This window comes from Rutidosis leptorrhynchoides, chromosome 3, assembly GCF_046630445.1.
Source record: "Rutidosis leptorrhynchoides isolate AG116_Rl617_1_P2 chromosome 3, CSIRO_AGI_Rlap_v1, whole genome shotgun sequence".
In the NCBI taxonomy this organism is placed as follows: Eukaryota; Viridiplantae; Streptophyta; class Magnoliopsida; order Asterales; family Asteraceae; genus Rutidosis; species Rutidosis leptorrhynchoides.
Window position 1 is genome coordinate 522,831,259 of NC_092335.1, and position 21,228 is coordinate 522,852,486.

General features: G+C 35.4%; 1 pseudogene; it reads right to left on the reverse strand.

Moving 5' to 3' along the window:
* Nucleotides 1-662: 662 nt before the first annotated feature.
* Nucleotides 663-10,782, reverse strand: LOC139901887 (trigger factor-like protein TIG, Chloroplastic; annotated as a pseudogene).
* Nucleotides 10,783-21,228: the final 10,446 nt, after the last annotated feature.

Here is a 21,228-nt window from a genome sequence, read left to right on the forward strand (position 1 = left end):
AATGATGAATTTACATCTCTCTAAATTTTGCTTCTACAAGTGGCCATTAAGGAATTAATTACCAGTTACACTAAATGGGTATAACTTATTAAGAACTACTATATATATTAGCAAAAAAAAAAAAAGATGCTCCGTATAATTTTATACATTCAATAAGTTTGACTTCAATATTTATTTGTAATTAAGATGTAGGATAGAGATAGAGAAAAATATTGGAGAAGGATTTAATTCCTTGATAAAGTTGCACAGAAAAAATGATAAAAAGGAATAGAAAAAAAAAAGAAATGGCTAAAAAGTAGGGAAAATGGGAGAGGTGATAAGAAAAAGGAGAAATACGTGGGTAGAAAGTTGAGGAGGAATGCATTCCCCTACTTTTAGTGGGTAATGGTTGATTATAGATTTTTAGGTAACAAGGATTCCTATTACTTACATCCAAGCAACTTCAATTATAATGATACCCATTCCTTAGGGTCCATTACCCCCAACCAAGCATACCCTAAGTATGTATAAAATAAGCAATCAAATAATGATAATACTATTATGCCACACAATATGCGGATAGAAGTCAAATACAATAACACAAACCCTAAAAGTAAAATATCTAAGTCTAAAGTCAATCAGAACAGATAATTTCTATACAAATTAAAAGTTTATGAGGTGCATTAGGGCTTGTACTCGTGATGAACAGGAGAGCTGACAGTTATAGCAGCTGCATTGCTAAACATATGAAGTGTAAATAAACAGAAACATTCAACCATTCCAACTGTTACCAAGATATTAATTGATAAAATTGAAACAATCAATCGCACGGCAAAAGAATCAATCGCATTATTCTAATCTAATTATAATTATAAATTAAACAATAAACAAATTATAATAATAACTTGGCAAACGCCACAGCAGCTGAAGCTGAGAGAGGGTCAGTGTGAGGTAATAATCGACGATGTAAAAAGGGCAAAAAATAAATAAATAAATAAATAAATAAATAAAACTTTAGCGTACGTTCCCGAATAGGAAGAAAACTAGATTTATGAGCCCGTGCGTTGCACGGGGACTCATCCGCAAACATTATTGGTTTTTAAACTTATATATGAAATAACGATATTATAGGAAAGATGTCAAAAGTACTTTTGTGGTTGAATTAGTATAATATGTATTTGCAAACAACACACATTAGTATCAAACAAACTTGAAACTTACAATGGTATATCAATTAACGAAATGATAAAGACAGTATCACAAGTATTATGTTAGGTGAATTGTAGACATCAGACTCACGGCCAGGTCTGTTCCCTCTCCAAATCCATCCTTAAGTTGCCATTCACACATTAGTTAAAAGTCATAAGCAATAACAAAAGAATGCGAATACGATAATAACAGAACGTAGATAATTCATAGTAATAAAGTATCACTATATATGTCCATATTTTTGACAAAAAGTCTTCTTGAATGACTAATTTTCATTAATTGCATACTTGCATAAAGTGGATTGATAATACTTCAACTAAAACTAAGAGATTATTTAGGTGTTTAATTGTTACCCATCATATGCCACTTCAAGAATTACATACATCCTTTAGGTTCATACGTCACAAGAGAGTTATAATCCAATATACAAAGCAAATGGTGTCAAAATGTGCGAAGTTCATGTATAATGTATAACCTGCTCAGTAGTGGTGCATCCTCCGAGTAGCTTATCAGCAATGTTATCATAGTGGTGCATCCACCGAGTAGCTTATCAGCAATGTTATCATTCATTTCTAGTAATTTTGTATAGAATAGTTCTTTACGGTCAACCTAACAATAATTCACAAAGAAAATAAGTTTTCCATTACATCTTAAATCCAATTAAAAAAAAAAAAAAAAAAAAACTTATAGTAAACTGACAAGGAAGACCACGGAGATCTTCTTGCTTCCAAGTATTTGGAAATACAAGTGGAAAAGATTTTGTTTCACCTCCTTTCTTTCCGATTATTGCCTCGAGAAAACCGGGAATAACTCTATCTCCTGTCATCTGTATCAAAATGGAAATCTGCTAATCCAAAAACACAGACTTTCTTTTAAGAAAATGGTCGAAGAAATGAAGGTTGACTTAGGTTGGTAGAAAAATACCTTAACTCTCAGCAGCCGGAACATTTTTTTGATTTTGATCCGTCTTGTTCCACTGTTGTTGCTGATATATCCAGGACGGCAACATCACCAATCTATGGAATTTGTCTTCAGCTCAATTTATATTTGAAAATTAAAAATATATATTGTGTGCAGAGATGGCAAAGTGAGTGGATAGTGTGATGGGTCAACACTCTAAATTTGTGGGGTGACATAGATCAGGACCCGAAACACCAAAAAAGTTACAATAAATTTATTTAGTGTGCCAATATGTCAATCTTACGATGATGGAGATCTTATACATTCAAAAATACACTCGGGACAACTTTTAACCCACACATGATTTTGAAGCTTATTTTTACTATACCCATTACTCCATTAGAGATTAATGACCTAAATGACTCCTTTGCATGTAAGTGTCTTACAATTGCCATCTATAAATTTGAGGATTCTACTCTTAGGATTTTACAAGAAGATATATTAGTTGAAAAACAGTTTGAGGGGGCTTCTAAAACATTAAGTACCGGTAGTCCTCTATTTGTGACAATTCACATCGTACTTAAAGACTTATAACGACGTGTAAATTCTCGATCAGCCACTGTTTTAGCATCTATTTCACTGTCAAGCTTAATGTTTTATCTTCAAATTCTTGTAACTGTAACATCCCGCGTTTTTCCGTTAAATTTAATTTTAACACCGTCTTTTTTTTAAAAACATAATCTTTCGTATTTAAATTAATAGTTTCCGTGAGTAACGTTCATTATATTCCCGCTATTTAATTTTGACATCACCCGTTTACTCGAGCGTTTTAAAAATATTCGTTTGGTTAATTCCCGCACCCGCTTTGAAACTTGAGGGACTAATATTGACACGGGGCAAACTAGTTGACTAGGTCAACTAGTCCACCCCAATCACCACCATTCAACCATCTCCCTCTCTCTCTCTTTCTCTCTAGCAAGAACACACACACAAACCCCAACTTCATAGAATCATCATCTAAATTCGGGATTGGAAGCAAACTTCAAAACAAATTACATATTTGGAATCCTCTCTTCATCCTCTACAATTTGATACCAACTTCATCTCGTTTGGGTAACATTTCTAAAACTCTAGATTTCCCTAAATTCGTGTTTTTGATTTGAAATGGTGTTAGTTAGTGTCTATGGCTCGTGTCTAGCATGAATATATGATTTACTTGCTCGATTTGTTGTTTTGAGTAACTAGTTTGAACATTTGAAATGGGTTTGCTTAATCCTTGATTTTGGATGAGTTAATGTTGTTAGATTGTTAAAGTGCATGTTTTAATTGTGTTACTAGTATCATTAGCCACATTTTGATGTGTAGGTTGATTAAGAAAACTTCAAAAACCCGATTAATGATTTTGTGATGTTTGACTAGGGTTTGATAGTTCTTGACATGAACTTTTGATGCTTGAATGCCATGGAATGTTAATTGTTAGTGATTAGTTGTAATGTATGCTTAATTACCTTCGAAACGGCATATCGTATGTGTAAATTGGATTCCCGAATCATAAAATACGTTTTACGAACTTGAAACTTTGAAAATAAACCTTTCTTGATCAATTGACGAGTTTTCGGTTATTGTAAATGATGTTTTTGATTGATGATATGTGGTTAGTTGTATTCCTCGTCAAAATACCTTTCCAACGATGTATGATAGGCGTTATAAGTGTTTGCGGGTCAAGTGTTGTGTTAGAAAAGGTTTTGGTTCGTGCACACTTGGAAAAACTGACCAGAATTCTCTGCCCAGATGGTGGCGCGGCGCGCCCCATCCCCGCGCGGCGCGCGGATTGGCCTGGCCAGATTCTGCTTTGTTTGGCGCTTTTCACGCGAAATGTTTGACTAGCTACCGACCTCCGATTCACATGAAACTTGTTTTAATATACTTGTATATGAATATTTAGCATAGAAAAATAGTTCGGGACCCGACCCGAACGCGTTGACTTTTCGTTGACTTTGACCGAGTTTGACTTTTAGTCAAACTTAACCAAACTTTTATGCAAACGTTCTAACATGCTTTTATACGTGATTCTTGCATGAAACTTGACAACGTGATTCACATGCTATACTATTCGAGTCGTAACGAGCCATAGGACTAATTGAACACATTTCACCCGACCTTGTGTCGTAACCGGTTAATTGATACAACTTACTTGTTTAGGTCAAGGCTAAGCAACTTTCATGCATACGTTACTTTGTGAAGTACTTTTATACTCGTGCACTCGAGGTGAGATCATAGTCCCACCTTTTCAACAACTTTTTATACTTTTAAATTGTGGGCTGAGAAACATATACTTTGTTACATTTTGTACTACTTACTTTTATACTTTGAACACAAGTACAAGGAAAACAAACATTCCACAGCGAGTTAGAACAAAAATCCTCAATTCGATTATCATTAGTTACACTTGCAGGGTGTAAGCGAGAACTTATATTGTGTGGCCATACGGGTTTGACAAACCCTCATTTCGGACGGTTCGCTACCGTCTACGGATGAAATATATTTTCGAGAAACAGTGTATGTTCTAACACTATTGTGATGGGGTTCTATGGAAGGAAACGTTAAGTCTTGATAATTGGGTGCTCGCGAACAATACTTTTGGAATGCAAACGATTATGATAATCAACTATGGGAATACTAAATCTTGTGGTTCAAAAACAACGTTTACAAATACATCTATGATTTCACCAACGTTTTTCGTTGACAGTTTTCTATATGTTTCTCAGGGTCATACTCGGCTACTTGATACATGCTTCTGCACACTTTGATTTCTTGCTTGAGGTCAAGCATACATGCATACGCTAGTGATAGCACTTTTGGATTAAACCTTAAAGCATACATACTTACGCTATTTATAGCAACTGTGATTTTCAACTTATATTATGTCGCAAGTTATTTCATTTATACTTTACAATTTTTGTAATCTTAAACTTGTTGTCGATCCGTTTGTTAAACTAAACTTTGTACCTTTCAAATGAACGCGACATAATTTTGGTCAAACGAGTCTCATATAGGGACTACGACCACGCAACGGGACCTAAGTTAACGACGCCGTCAATAACGGTTTTGGTCGGGTCGTTACAAGTGGTATCAGAGCGTTGGTTGTAGGGAACTAGGACGTGCATTAGTGTGTCTAACAGAGTCGTTAGGACGCATTAGTGAGTCTAGACTACAACCGGATAGTTAGCCATTGCATTCTGACATACATTTGCTATAGATAGCACTTACTTGACTACTTGTGCATTATACTTGAATCATTCTTAGGCAAACTTTTTAATGGTACCCAACCTTCATCATACGAACTCGTATTCCGCCACTTTTTGGTAACACACGTAAATTCCTGATTCATACACGTATGGATGACGACGACTTCATTAGTCACACTTGTTCGGGAACTCTGTCTCCCGGATTGTTATTTGCCACCGTTTCAACTTACTATCGGTTTCCCACTGGTGTTTCTTACTATCTACTTTTTGGTGTTACTACCATCACTACTCTAGGTGAGTATCGTCATCAACATTTATCACTACGGTTGCGTGCTACTCGTTATCATGACTCGTTACTCTTTTCATACCTGAATACCTTATTGTCTGACTCGAACCACATTGACGTGAACAATCATTTATACACTTCCCTCGGGGAACGCTTCTTTATAGTTGCACTAATTCTTTCGATTCAATGCGAGTCACGTTAGAGACGTCGTTACACTTTGTTTATTTTAAACTTCACGATTACACGAACTTGAATCTATAGAGTGATGTGGGAATGGAGGTATGAGTTAGCGTAATATAACGACACTCGATCAACGTGGTTATATTACGGTAAGACATACCAAAGTTCTAGTGACGCGTGATGGTGGTTAGACTCGATCAACCTAAACACCACCATGTGCCATGTACATGACTTCATCTTTTCATGTTTGGACATCCGAAAACTCCGAGAATATTGATAACAACCATACCGGGGACACCCCTTCGACTATTGTCGAACTATACTTATGCTTCCGAATGAATTACCGATTCCTCTCGACTTCAACCGTATGTTACACGTGTATACTATCTCGTCCTCGCACAGTCTTATTGACTAATTACGATTTACTCGTTATGCTCGCACCGAGGCGGAAACTTCTCTCTCATCACACTCGTACTTCCGGTTCAGGAAATCTTTACTCTAAACTCTCAATGGGGGGAGAGACTCTCCACGTTATACTAGTATTCACCTCGAGGGTGAATAGTTCCGACGAACGTTTTTGGAAACTGATAAATCTTTCGCGACGCGAATTTTCTTGAGAAACTTGTCCTAACAAACTTGTCCAAATATACCTTACGGAATGTACTCCGTTTCGGACCGAGATCCTCGTTTCACTTCTAGATTTTGGAGTACCTTACAAAAAAAAAAAACCTCGGGACCGCGTTTAGACATGAGTACCGCGTACCATCCACAACCCGACGGACCGAACAAACATGCGATTTAAACCTTGGAAACCATAATACAAGTTTGTATTACCAACTTCAAATTTACTTGAGAAAAGTATTTTCCTTTAACCGAATCCTCGTACTACAATGATTTTCATTCGAGTTTTAACGTCACTCCTTTTGAAACCACATGTGACCGGAAACGTCATTCTCCTTTGTCGAACCAAGTAAACGATGATCAATTCACCGGGGCCGAGGTTATTCATGAGCAACCGAGAAAATTTATTCATATTCAGGTAAAACCCTACGCGACTCGTAATCACCAAGAGCTACGCCGATGTTAGACGTAAACATTTCAAATTCCACGTGGGAAACCGCGTCACGTTAAGAGTCGCACCTTGGAAAGGTGCAATCCGTTTCGGGAAACGTAGGAAGCTAAATCCGCTATATTTCGATCCTTTAAATTCTTGGGGCGTTTTGGACCCGTCGCTAGCCGTTTAGACTTTTCCGACTCATTTTGGGTCTCCGTTTATCCTACATTCGATGTATCAACTCAAAGACGTGTTTTGCGAAACGAGAACTTGTTATCTCCTTTGATGAACTCACTATCGACGATAACCCTCACTTCCTAGGAGGACCGGTTGAAACCATAAATCGTGAAGCCAAACCCTAAAACAACATATGATCCCGACCGTCAAAATTCGTTGAAATACCCTAGGACGTACTTCTCCCTCACTCGTAGAATTGGCAATGCAAGATCTCGAGGAAGATTCAACAACTACTACTTCCAACTAAATTTCGGGACGAAATTTCTTTTGAGGTGTGGATAATGTAACATCCCGCGTTTTTCCGTTAAATTTAATTTTAACACCGTCTTTTTTTTAAAAACATAATCTTTCGTATTTAAATTAATAGTTTCCGTGAGTAACGTTCATTATATTCCCGCTATTTAATTTTGACATCACCCGTTTACTCGAGCGTTTTAAAAATATTCGTTTGGTTAATTCCCGCACCCGCTTTGAAACTTGAGGGACTAATATTGACACGGGGCAAACTAGTTGACTAGGTCAACTAGTCCACCCCAATCACCACCATTCAACCATCTCCCTCTCTCTCTCTTTCTCTCTAGCAAGAACACACACACAAACCCCAACTTCATAGAATCATCATCTAAATTCGGGATTGGAAGCAAACTTCAAAACAAATTACATATTTGGAATCCTCTCTTCATCCTCTACAATTTGATACCAACTTCATCTCGTTTGGGTAACATTTCTAAAACTCTAGATTTCCCTAAATTCGTGTTTTTGATTTGAAATGGTGTTAGTTAGTGTCTATGGCTCGTGTCTAGCATGAATATATGATTTACTTGCTCGATTTGTTGTTTTGAGTAACTAGTTTGAACATTTGAAATGGGTTTGCTTAATCCTTGATTTTGGATGAGTTAATGTTGTTAGATTGTTAAAGTGCATGTTTTAATTGTGTTACTAGTATCATTAGCCACATTTTGATGTGTAGGTTGATTAAGAAAACTTCAAAAACCCGATTAATGATTTTGTGATGTTTGACTAGGGTTTGATAGTTCTTGACATGAACTTTTGATGCTTGAATGCCATGGAATGTTAATTGTTAGTGATTAGTTGTAATGTATGCTTAATTACCTTCGAAACGGCATATCGTATGTGTAAATTGGATTCCCGAATCATAAAATACGTTTTACGAACTTGAAACTTTGAAAATAAACCTTTCTTGATCAATTGACGAGTTTTCGGTTATTGTAAATGATGTTTTTGATTGATGATATGTGGTTAGTTGTATTCCTCGTCAAAATACCTTTCCAACGATGTATGATAGGCGTTATAAGTGTTTGCGGGTCAAGTGTTGTGTTAGAAAAGGTTTTGGTTCGTGCACACTTGGAAAAACTGACCAGAATTCTCTGCCCAGATGGTGGCGCGGCGCGCCCCATCCCCGCGCGGCGCGCGGATTGGCCTGGCCAGATTCTGCTTTGTTTGGCGCTTTTCACGCGAAATGTTTGACTAGCTACCGACCTCCGATTCACATGAAACTTGTTTTAATATACTTGTATATGAATATTTAGCATAGAAAAATAGTTCGGGACCCGACCCGAACGCGTTGACTTTTCGTTGACTTTGACCGAGTTTGACTTTTAGTCAAACTTAACCAAACTTTTATGCAAACGTTCTAACATGCTTTTATACGTGATTCTTGCATGAAACTTGACAACGTGATTCACATGCTATACTATTCGAGTCGTAACGAGCCATAGGACTAATTGAATACATTTCACCCGACCTTGTGTCGTAACCGGTTAATTGATACAACTTACTTGTTTAGGTCAAGGCTAAGCAACTTTCATGCATACGTTACTTTGTGAAGTACTTTTATACTCGTGCACTCGAGGTGAGATCATAGTCCCACCTTTTCAACAACTTTTTATACTTTTAAATTGTGGGCTGAGAAACATATACTTTGTTACATTTTGTACTACTTACTTTTATACTTTGAACACAAGTACAAGGAAAACAAACATTCCACAGCGAGTTAGAACAAAAATCCTCAATTCGATTATCATTAGTTACACTTGCAGGGTGTAAGCGAGAACTTATATTGTGTGGCCATACGGGTTTGACAAACCCTCATTTCGGACGGTTCGCTACCGTCTACGGATGAAATATATTTTCGAGAAACAGTGTATGTTCTAACACTATTGTGATGGGGTTCTATGGAAGGAAACGTTAAGTCTTGATAATTGGGTGCTCGCGAACAATACTTTTGGAATGCAAACGATTATGATAATCAACTATGGGAATACTAAATCTTGTGGTTCAAAAACAACGTTTACAAATACATCTATGATTTCACCAACGTTTTTCGTTGACAGTTTTCTATATGTTTCTCAGGTTCATACTCGGCTACTTGATACATGCTTCCGCACACTTTGATTTCTTGCTTGAGGTCAAGCATACATGCATACGCTAGTGATAGCACTTTTGGATTAAACCTTAAAGCATACATACTTACGCTATTTATAGCAACTGTGATTTTCAACTTATATTATGTCGCAAGTTATTTCATTTATACTTTACAATTTTTGTAATCTTAAACTTGTTGTCGATCCGTTTGTTAAACTAAACTTTGTACCTTTCAAATGAACGCGACATAATTTTGGTCAAACGAGTCTCATATAGGGACTACGACCACGCAACGGGACCTAAGTTAACGACGCCGTCAATAACGGTTTTGGTCGGGTCGTTACAGTAACCGTCATCTGGGACCCATTTCACTTCCAGTTCTACATCCACAATAATATCATATCTATCCCACAAGACAAGTTGAGTTAATATCAAAATTAACAAAACGCCTGTAATTATCCAATTGAAAAGATAAAACATTTGACATACTTTAGGATGTTCAAAGAAGAGTAAGTTGCTTCCATGTCAGGAAATTTTGTTGCAATGCGGATTGAGTCATATAGAGCTCGTCCATCTACCTGTAAATTTGATCACTTTTTTATTATTTCGGATTTTAATAAGTTAAGATTAAAAAAAACAAAACAATGCATACAAATGACATGGCGTGCGGAAGAGTTCTTTTTAGAATGGATTCAACAACTGATTTTCTGAAACAACTGATTTTCTGAAACCATCATTCCCTATATAACTTATTAAAATACTTTCTGGAACTTTCTTCCCATTACGAAATCCAGGAACCTGAAGAAACATTGTGTATTCCACCATTAGTATTTCACTGATGCAAAACTTAACAAAAGAACACAAACGTAAAGTCTACAAAATAAAATTAAGAAGCAGATGATGGGATCTAAGTGTACCTCTGCCTTCTTCATAAACTGATTAATGACCCTCTTGTAACTATCATCACATACTATAGACGGAACTTTTATGCTCAGCCGAATCTGCAGACTTCAAATATAAACTTGCAGAAATGTTGAATATTGATTCGAAAGACAAAATTTTGTTTCTTTAACATATATAGAAGAATCACAGGTAAGAACGGTCCTTCCACCACTTCAGATGGCCATAAAAGCTTGCAACATTCACTAAAAAAAAATCACATACAGTTGTATAATTATATGCAGTTTTTTTTAATTCTAAATATCTAAGCATGACTCAAAAAACATGTAGTGTTATATCACAAACCTAAACTCAAGCGTTGACATGAGAGGCAGAGGTGGAAGTACTTGAGTTCTGAAGTACATAGGTGAATGCCATCAGTTTGTAGTCTTCTCAATCCAAACACTCATCTTTCTTCTTGTTGCTCCTTATTCGTTGATGTTCTACCTATAATAACCACAAAATTACATTATTATATTGTATATGTGAACAAACAAAATTATATGACTTACTTTAGGTAGTGAACTGACTAAATTAAGGCTATAAAATTGACACAAAATTTTTAAGGTTTAATTAGAACATGAAGAAGGAATACCAAACACATCACACATCGTGTTCAAACCCTTTCTTCGTTCAGTTTAAAATAAAAAACAAATCTAAAACCTAAAATTAGTCAGGGACTGGTAAACCCCAAAATATCGTAGTTGTAAAAAGGGTTAACTGCTTCAAAGCTTATTTAATCGATTGAACCCCGAATTTGCTTACAAAACTTCAGTCGATTTAAACGAATCTATCATAAACCCTAATTTTGAACCCAAATCTTAAGTCGATCGCCTAAAATTGAAGAAAACAAACCTTAATGATGAAGATGAATCAATGATTATGATCATGCAGATGAACGATGATGATGGTTGAAAGCAAACCTAAATTTTGGGCCAGTTGATTGATTGAAAGAATGGATGAACTGATGAAAGAATCAATTGCATAAAAGTGAAGATAATAAAACCGATTCAAATATTGGATTTATTAAAGATGAAATAAGATGAATGTTGATGAATTTGATTGTGCACATTTGTCACTAACATTCACACTGTGAGGTCTAGAATTGGTAGGGATGTCAACCATTAATAGATCTCGTAGTAGCAGCAAAACATGCTTTATAGTAGCGACCCATGTTACAAACTATAATACAGGCCAAAATCAAATTGGGAATAAGGTTTAGACTTGTTTAGTTTTAAATTGAAATATGTGCAAGACGACAACAACTCTTATCTACAAAATATAGTCTTGCCACAAATGAAAAGACCATTCAACACTTGACATCAAGTTAGTACTAATGAAAAGAACAATACCGGTCATCAAATACTAAAGAGCAGCATAGCCATTTGTACCTGTCACTCGCGTAGAAGCATGCTCTAACGATACAGTGTTGGCAAAACCTTTGTATAACCCCTTTCCCAATGACTTCAGATCAATATTTCATCCTAGCAAAATTTCAGAAGCATCGAGTTCAAGACCTGTAAAAATACAACCTAAAGAGTACATTTATCAAAAAACATGAATCAAAACTATATTAATTGAAAATTATTAAATACCCATTTAAGATTGGGCAAGACTCTAAAAAAGTTGATAGTACTGAGTATTTGTTTCATTCCAACAGTCATGAACTAATTTGTTAATTCCTAACTATTTTAACAACAAAGTCAGTACATCATAAATACATCTATTATTTATTATTTATTAAACTAATGATATAAAATTACATGAAAGTAATATCAAAGTAATCAAACACACCAAATCTGAAACTGATTTATAACAACCCTATGTTGAAGCTCAACCTATAGCATAAAAAAATCCAGTTATGTAGAATTCTAAATTTAATAAAAAAATTTAGAAAATACTTCAAATCTCATTTATCTGGAAATGTGATATACCTAATCAGAGTAGCCATATACGTACATACTTCTATAATGATCATAAAGATCTTCAATATACTCAACCACAGTAAACTTCTTTCCGTCATCATTAGCATCAATATCAATTATTGATTTCTCGAAAATATCCTCCATCTCAACCTCCTCCTATCAATATTTCAAAATAAGTAAACAAATGATCTCAAATAATTCTCAATCAAAAACATTAATAGAAAATCAAAAACAGTTACCATTTGCATCACTTGGATACAACATTGCTACTGATGCTTCCAAAAACATTGGCATAACTTCATCATGATATTTCCATACTCCAAAATCCTCATACGATTGTGACATCTCAATCTCTTTAACAATCATTGAGTGTACAACAAACGTATTAAGTATATTCAACAAATCAGGTATTCCTTAATATGAATTGAAATGCCAAATTTGTAAAACACTGATTAAAATTGAAAAAGAGGAAATTCAGTACCAACCTTGCAATCAAATGAAGATTTACTTCCAGATTCAATGAAAATTGATCTCGGTCACAAATGACAAAGCATTTGAGAATTAGGTTGTAATATTTAAGCTTATAAGCACTCAAGTATATGTACGAATGCCATCTTCATTTAGTGAACTGTAGGTACCTGATGCAGTAACAGGTTCGTTATAATAACATAATAACAATATAATGGAGCAAAACATTGAAACTTGAACGAAACTCAATAAAGTAGGGATAAAGACCTTGACAAAACGTGCCTCTGTTGTTAATTTTCATTTCGGTTAATGGAACTAAACACCTGCAATCAAACACTTCTTAGACCAAAGTGCAGTTTTTAAAGTGTTATCAGTCTAACTAATACATAATTTACTGGATGACATCTTACTGAATTAACAGTCTGAATAGCAGAAAAGGCCAAATGAACCAAACCTCTTTCAATTGTTCAGGAGAAAAAATCACAGGAGTATAGTTTTTAACATTAGTCGGTACCCTGTAAAAAAGAATCATCATGTCACATACAAATTGTAGTGACCCGAACTTTTCCATGTTTATATATATTAATTGAGATTGATATTTACATGATTAAATGTTTCCAACATGTCAAGCAATCAAACTTGTTAAGACTTGATTAATTGAAATATGTTTCATATAGACAATTGACCACCCAAGTTGACCGGCGATTCACGAACGTTAAAACTTGTAAAAACGACATGACGATATATATATGGATATACATATGGTTAACATGAGATTATGATAAGTAAGTATCTCCATAAGTATATTAACAATGAGTTATATACATATAAACAAGACTACTAACTTAAGGATTTCGAAACGAGACATATATGTAACGATTATCGTTGTAACGACATTTAAATGTATATATATCATATTAAGATATATTAATATATCATAATATCATGATAATATAATAATTTAACATCTCATTAGATATAATAAACAATGGGTTAACAACATTAATTGAGATCGTTAACTTAAAGGTTTCAAAACAACACTTACATATAACGACTAACGATGACTTAACGACTCAGTTAAAATGTATATACATGTAGTGTATTTAGATGTATTAAAATACTTTTGGAAGACTTCAAGACATATATTAAAACACTCATACTTAACGAAAATGGTTACAGTTACTTTTCCATTCTTTTCTTTCATCAAGAATTCTAGTCGTATTCTTACCCGTATTATACACAGCTTCAAAACGTACTTACTATAAGTATATACCAATAGGAACTAGCATGGGATTCCACTCTTGATTATTTCATATATGACTAATCAATTTTAACTTCTACCATGAGCTAGTCAACTAACTAGAACTCCTTTTAACCCCACTCACCACTCACCAATTACCACTCATCATTCACTCCATTTCACTTCCAATTCTCTTTCTAATTCTCTCTCAACACACACACACTATTATGAACGTATTTTTCCAGTAGTTAATCATCATCTTAATCAAAAATCACTTCAAGAATCAAGCTATAATCATCATAGGAAGAACACTTCAAGAACACTTCAAAAATCCCTTCAAGTTTACTAATTTACTTCCAAGCTTTCTAATCCATTCCAAGTAATCATCTAAGATCAAGAAACCTTTGTTATATACAGTAGGTTATCTTTCTTATTCAAGGTAATATTCATATTCAAACTTTGATTCAATTTCTATAACTATAAACTATCTTAATTCGAGTAAAAATCTTACTTGAACTTGTTTTTGTGTCATGATCCTACTTCAAGAACTTTCAAGCCATCCAAGATCCTTTGAAGCTAGATCATTTCTTGTCACTTCTAGTAGGTTTACCTACTAAACTTGAGGTAGTAATTATGTTCATAACATCATTCGATTCATATATATAAAACTATCTTATTCGAAGGTTTAAACTCGTAATCACTAGAACATAGTTTAGTTAATTCTAAACTTGTTCACAAACAAAAGTTAATCCTTCTAACTTGACTTTTAAAATTAACTACACACATCTTCTATATCTATATGATATGCTAACTTAATGATTTAAAACCTGGAAACACGAAAAACACAGTAAAACCGGATTTACGCCGTCGTAGTAACACCGCGGGCTGTTTTGGGTTAGTTAATTAAAAACTATGATAAACTTTGATTTAAAAGTTGTTATTCTGAGAAAATGATTTTTATTATGAACATGAAACTATATCCAAAAATTATGGTTAAACTCAAAGTGGAAGTATGTTTTCTAAAATGGTCATCTAGACGTCGTTCTTTCGACTGAAATGACTACCTTTACAAAAACGACTTGTAACTTATTTTTCCGACTATAAACCTATACTTTTCTGTTTAGATTCATAAAATAGAGTTCAATATGAAACCATAGCAATTTGATTCACTCAAAACGGATTTAAAATGAAGAAGTTATGGGTAAAACAAGATTGGATAATTTTTCTCATTTTAGCTACGTGAAAATTGGTAACAAATCTATTCCAGCCATAACTTAATCAACTTGTATTGTATATTATGTAATCTTGAGATACCATAGACACGTATACAATGTTTCTACCTATCATGTCGACACATCTATATATATTTCGGAACAACCATAGACACTCTATATGTGAATGTTGGAGTTAGCTATACAGGGTTGAGGTTGATTCCAAAATATATATAGTTTGAGTTATGATCAATACTGAGATACGTATACATTGGGTCGTGGATTGATTCAAGATAATATTTATCGATTTATTTCTGTACATCTAACTGTGGACAACTAGTTGTAGGTTACTAACGAGGACAGCTGACTTAATAAACTTAAAACATCAAAATATATTAAAAGTGTTGTAAATATATTTTAAACATACTTTGATATATATGTATATATTGTTATAGGTTCGTGAATCAACCAGTGGCCAAGTCTTACTTCCCGACGAAGTAAAAATCTGTGAAAGTGAGTTATAGTCCCACTTTTAAAATCTAATATTTTTGGGATGAGAATACATGCAGGTTTTATAAATGATTTACAAAATAGACACAAGTACGTGAAACTACATTCTATGGTTGAATTGTCGAAATCGAATATGCCCCTTTTTATTAAGTCTGGTAATCTAAGAATTAGGGAACAGACACCCTAATGGACGCGAATCCTAAAGATAGATCTATTGGGCCTAACAAACCCCATCCAAAGTACCGGATGCTTTAGTACTTCGAAATTTATATCATATCCGAAGGGTGTCCCGGAATGATGGTGATATTCTTATATATATGCATCTTGTTAATGTCGGTTACCAGGTGTTCACCATATGAATGATTGTTATCTCTATGTATGGGATGTGTATTGAAATATGAAATCTTGTGGTCTATTGTTACGATTTGATATATATAGGTTAAACCTATAACTCACCAACATTTTTGTTGACGTTTAAAGCATGTTTATTCTCAGGTGAATACTAAGAGCTTCCGCTGTTGCATACTAAAATAAGGACAAGATTTGGAGTCCATGTTTGTATGATATTGTGTAAAAACTGCATTCAAGAAACTGATTTCGATGTAACATATTTGTATTGTAAACCATTATGTAATGGTCGTGTGTAAACAGGATATTTTAGATTATCATTATTTGATAATCTACGTAAAGCTTTTTAAACCTTTATTTATGAAATAAAGGTTATGGTTTGTTTTAAAAATGAATGCAGTCTTTGAAAAACGTCTCATATAGAGGTCAAAACCTCGCAACGAAATCAATTAATATGGAACGTTTTTAATCAATAAGAACGGGACATTTCAGTTGGTATCAGAGCGTTGGTCTTAGAGAACCAGAAAATTTGCATTAGTGTGTCTTATCGAGTTTGTTAGGATGCATTAATGAGTCTGGACTTCGACCGTGTTTTCTTTAAAAATGATTGCTTAACATTTTTGTTGGAAACTATATATTTTTAACATATGAATATTATGTGATATATTAATCTCTTAACGTGTTTGATATTATGTGATAGATGTCTACCTCTAGAACAAGTCCCATTGACTCACCTAATAATAATGAAGAGTCAAATGTAAATTGGAATGATTCGTGGACTGATTCACAAGTTCCCGAAGAGGAACCGGAAGAAGAGTCGGAACCGGAAGAAGAATCGGAACCGGAAGAAGAATCGGAACCGGAAGAAGAAATAGAACCGGTGGGGGAAATAATAAAATGGTTAGGTAAAAGAGAATCCTCAACCAACCGACCAAGGTTAATTATGGTCAATGGTGTTTCCGCCAAGGAAGCAAAATATTGGGAGGATTACTAATTCTCCGATGAATCGGATTCCGACGAGAATTCCGATGATGTTATAGAAATTACCCCAACTGAATTTAAAAAGGCAACAGAAAATAATAAGGGAAAGGGCATAAAAATAGAGAAATCTAATTCCAACCCCGATGAACTTTATATGTATCGTCAACCCCCGAAGTCCTTAAGTTGTAACAATGACCCGGGAACCTCTAAACCACCAGGTTTTTCTAAACCAATATGGACAACGACGGCTCGTATTAGGGGAATATCATATATCCCTAGAAACTTGGCAAAACGAACCAAAACTGAACAAGAAGAAACGAGCGATTCGGAATAAGATAGTTGTGTTCGTGTGGTGTAATATATGTAATATAGTGTGCTTATGCTTTATGATATATGTAAAAATTACTTGTATTAATAAGTATTTTTTTTATGAATCTAACTCTTGTCTATTTTACAGTATAAAAACATAAAATAGATAGACAACCCAATATTTTAAGAGACCTACCCGGAGACATGATTGATGAAATCTTGTCTAGAGTCGGTCAGAATTCCTCGGCATAACTATTTAAGGCGAGATCAGTTTGTAAGACATTCGAAGAACGTTCCAAGAATGCCTTGGTTTATAAAAGGCTTTCGTTCGAAAGATGGGGGATATCACATTGGGAAATCCATAAGTTACGACGTGTTTACTTTGACGCATATATTACGGGGAACCCAAATGCTATTTTACGCAACGGGTTAAGAAATTATTTTGACTCAGTATATCCGAATATAGGACTTCGTGATTTAGAAAAAGCGGCTAACATGCAACATAAAGAAGCATGTTATGCTTACGGGTTAGTAATGTTCGCTTCTCACCAAAGTGAGAACAAGAACATCGGGCTACAACTATTAAACAAAACGTTTCCACAAGTGACGGAGTCGGTAATTGGGGTAAGAAATGAGGTTTTTAGGTTATTATGAGACTGTTGATCATTACGTAACCCTCGTCCCTTTGATGACGTTACAACACGCTGTCTTATCAACGGCCATAACGGTTATGTTCCACAAGACCAAGGATGGGAAGTAGTCCTAGTAAAACCAGAGTGCATGACTTGTTTCTGGACGTATGAATTACGTGTCTTTATTGCCTTTGCTGAACGACTTGTGTACTAGCTAGAATTATCTTCACAACTATCTTGTATCAAAGTTATTGTGTGCTATATTTCATGCTTTATGTAAAATAAGCGGTATTGTAAGTTTGTAAAATATTGTATAAAAGTTTGAATGCGAAATATTATTACAATCAGTTTTTCATATAGAATTGTAGTAGTTGAATTGTATATTAGCTACTAAGTATGAACTTAACGGGTAGGTACTACCCGAATTTAAACTTATAAAACGCTAATATGAAGAAAAAGCTTTTATAAATGAGTTCATATTATGCTACGAAATACTATTAACTACTCTTAATATTCTGTATGATTAACTTGTTCCATTTGACTATTTTGAAGGAAATGGCACCGACCACTCGACACACCGTGAATATGAATGAAGAGGAATTCCGTACTTTTCTAGCTTCAAACATAGCCACAGTACAGGCTGCGCTACATACCAACAATAACCTTGGATCTGGCAGTACAGGAAATCATGTAGGATGCACCTACAAAGAATTCACTGCCTGCAAACCTTTGGAATTTGATGGAACCGAAGGACCGATCGGATTGAAACGGTGGACCGAGAAGGTCGAATCGGTGTTTGCCATAAGTAAGTGTACTGAAGAGGACAAAGTGAAGTACGCTACGCATACCTTCACAGGTTCTGCGTTAACATGGTGGAATACCTATCTAGAGCAAGTGGGACAAGATGATGCGTACGCACTACCGTGGTCAGCATTCAAGCACTTGATGAACAAGAAGTACCGTCCCAGAACCGAGGTCAATAAGCTCAAGACAGAACTTAGAGGGTTACGAACCCAAGGATTTGATATTACCACGTACGAAAGACGATTCACAGAATTGTGCCTATTGTGTCCGGGAGCATTCGAAGATGAGGAAGAGAAGATCGACGCGTTTGTGAAAGGATTACCGGAAAGAATCCAAGAAGATATAAGTTCACACGAGCCCGCCTCCATACAACAGGCATGTAGAATGGCTCACAAACTAGTGAACCAGATTGAAGAAAGAATTAAAGAACAGACTGCTGAAGAGGCCAATGTGAAGCAAGTCAAAAGAAAGTGGGAGGAAAACGGTGATAAGAATCACCAATACAACAACAACAGCAATTACAACAATAATCGCAACAATTATCCCAACAATCGCAACATCAATCGCAACTACAACAAACGGCCCAACAACAACAACAACAACAACAACAACAACAACAGCAACTACAACAATCATCCCAACAACAATAATAACCGCAACAACAACAACAATCAGAAGCAGCTATGCCAAAGGTGTGAAAAGTATCACTCGGGGTTCTGCACCAAATTTTGCAACAAGTGTAAAAGAAATGGTCATAGCGCGGTGAAGTGTGAGGTCTACGGACCAGGTGTTAATAGAACGAAAGGAACAAATGGTGTCGGAACGAGTAATGGCGGAGCAAGTAGTGTCGGAGCAAGTTATGCCAATGTAGTTTGTTATAAATGTGGAAAACCGGGCCACATTATTAGAAATTGCCCGAACCAGGAGAACACGAATGGACAAGGCCGCGGAAGAGTTTTCAATATTAATGCGGCAGAGGCACAGGAAGACCCGGAGCTTGTTACGGGTACGTTTCTTATTGACAATAAATCTGCTTACGTTTTATTTGATTCGGGTGCGGATAGAAGCTATATGAGTAGAGATTTTTGTGCTAAATTAAGTTGTCCATTGACGCCTTTGGATAGTAAATTTTTACTCGAATTAGAAAACGGTAAATTAATTCCAGCAGATAATATATGTCGGAATCGAGAAATTAAACTGGTTAGCGAAACATTTAAGATTGATTTGATACCAGTAGAGTTAGGGAGTTTTGATGTGATAATCGGTATGGACTGGTTGAAAGAAGTGAAAGCAGAGATCGTTTGTTACAAAAATGCAATTCGCATTATACGAGAAAAAGGAAAACCCTTAATGGTGTACGGAGAAAAGGGCAACACGAAGCTACATATTATTAGTAATTTGAAGGCACAAAAACTAATAAGAAAAAGTTGCTATGCTGTTCTAGCACACGTCGAGAAAGTACAAACTGAAGAAAAGAGCATCAATGATGTTCCCATTGCAAAAGAATTTCCCGATGTATTTCCGAAAGAATTACCGGGATTACCCCCACAGCGATCCGTTGAATTTCAAATAGATCTTGTACCAGGAGCTGCACCAATAGCTCGTGCTCCTTACAGACTCGCACCCAGCGAGATGAAAGAACTGCAAAGCCAATTACAAGAACTTTTAGAGCGTGGTTTCATTCGACCAAGCACATCACCGTGGGGAGCTCCTGTTTTGTTTGTCAAGAAGAAAGATGGTACATTCAGGTTGTGTATCAACTACCGAGAGTTGAACAAACTTACCATCAAGAACCGCTACCCACTACCGAGAATCGACGACTTATTTGATCAGCTACAAGGCTCGTCTGTTTATTCAAAGATTGACTTACGTTCCGGGTATCATCAAATGCGGGTGAAAGAAGATGATATTCCAAAGACTGCTTTCAGAACACGTTACGGTCATTACGAGTTTATGGTCATGCCGTTTGGTTTAACTAATGCACCAGCTGTGTTCATGTACCTTATGAACCGAGTGTGTGGACCATACCTTGACAAGTTTGTCATTGTTTTCATTGATGACATACTTATTTACTCAAAGAATGACCAAGAACACGGTGAACATTTGAGAAAGGTGTTAGAAGTATTGAGGAAGGAAGAATTGTACGCTAAGTTTTCAAAGTGTGCATTTTGGTTGGAAGAAGTTCAATTCCTCGGTCACATAGTGAACAAAGAAGGTATTAAGGTGGATCCGGCAAAGATAGAAACTGTTGAAAATTGGGAAACCCCGAAAACTCCGAAACACATACGCCAGTTTTTAGGACTAGCTGGTTACTACAGAAGGTTCATCCAAGACTTTTCCAGAATAGCAAAACCCTTGACTGCATTAACGCATAAAGGGAAGA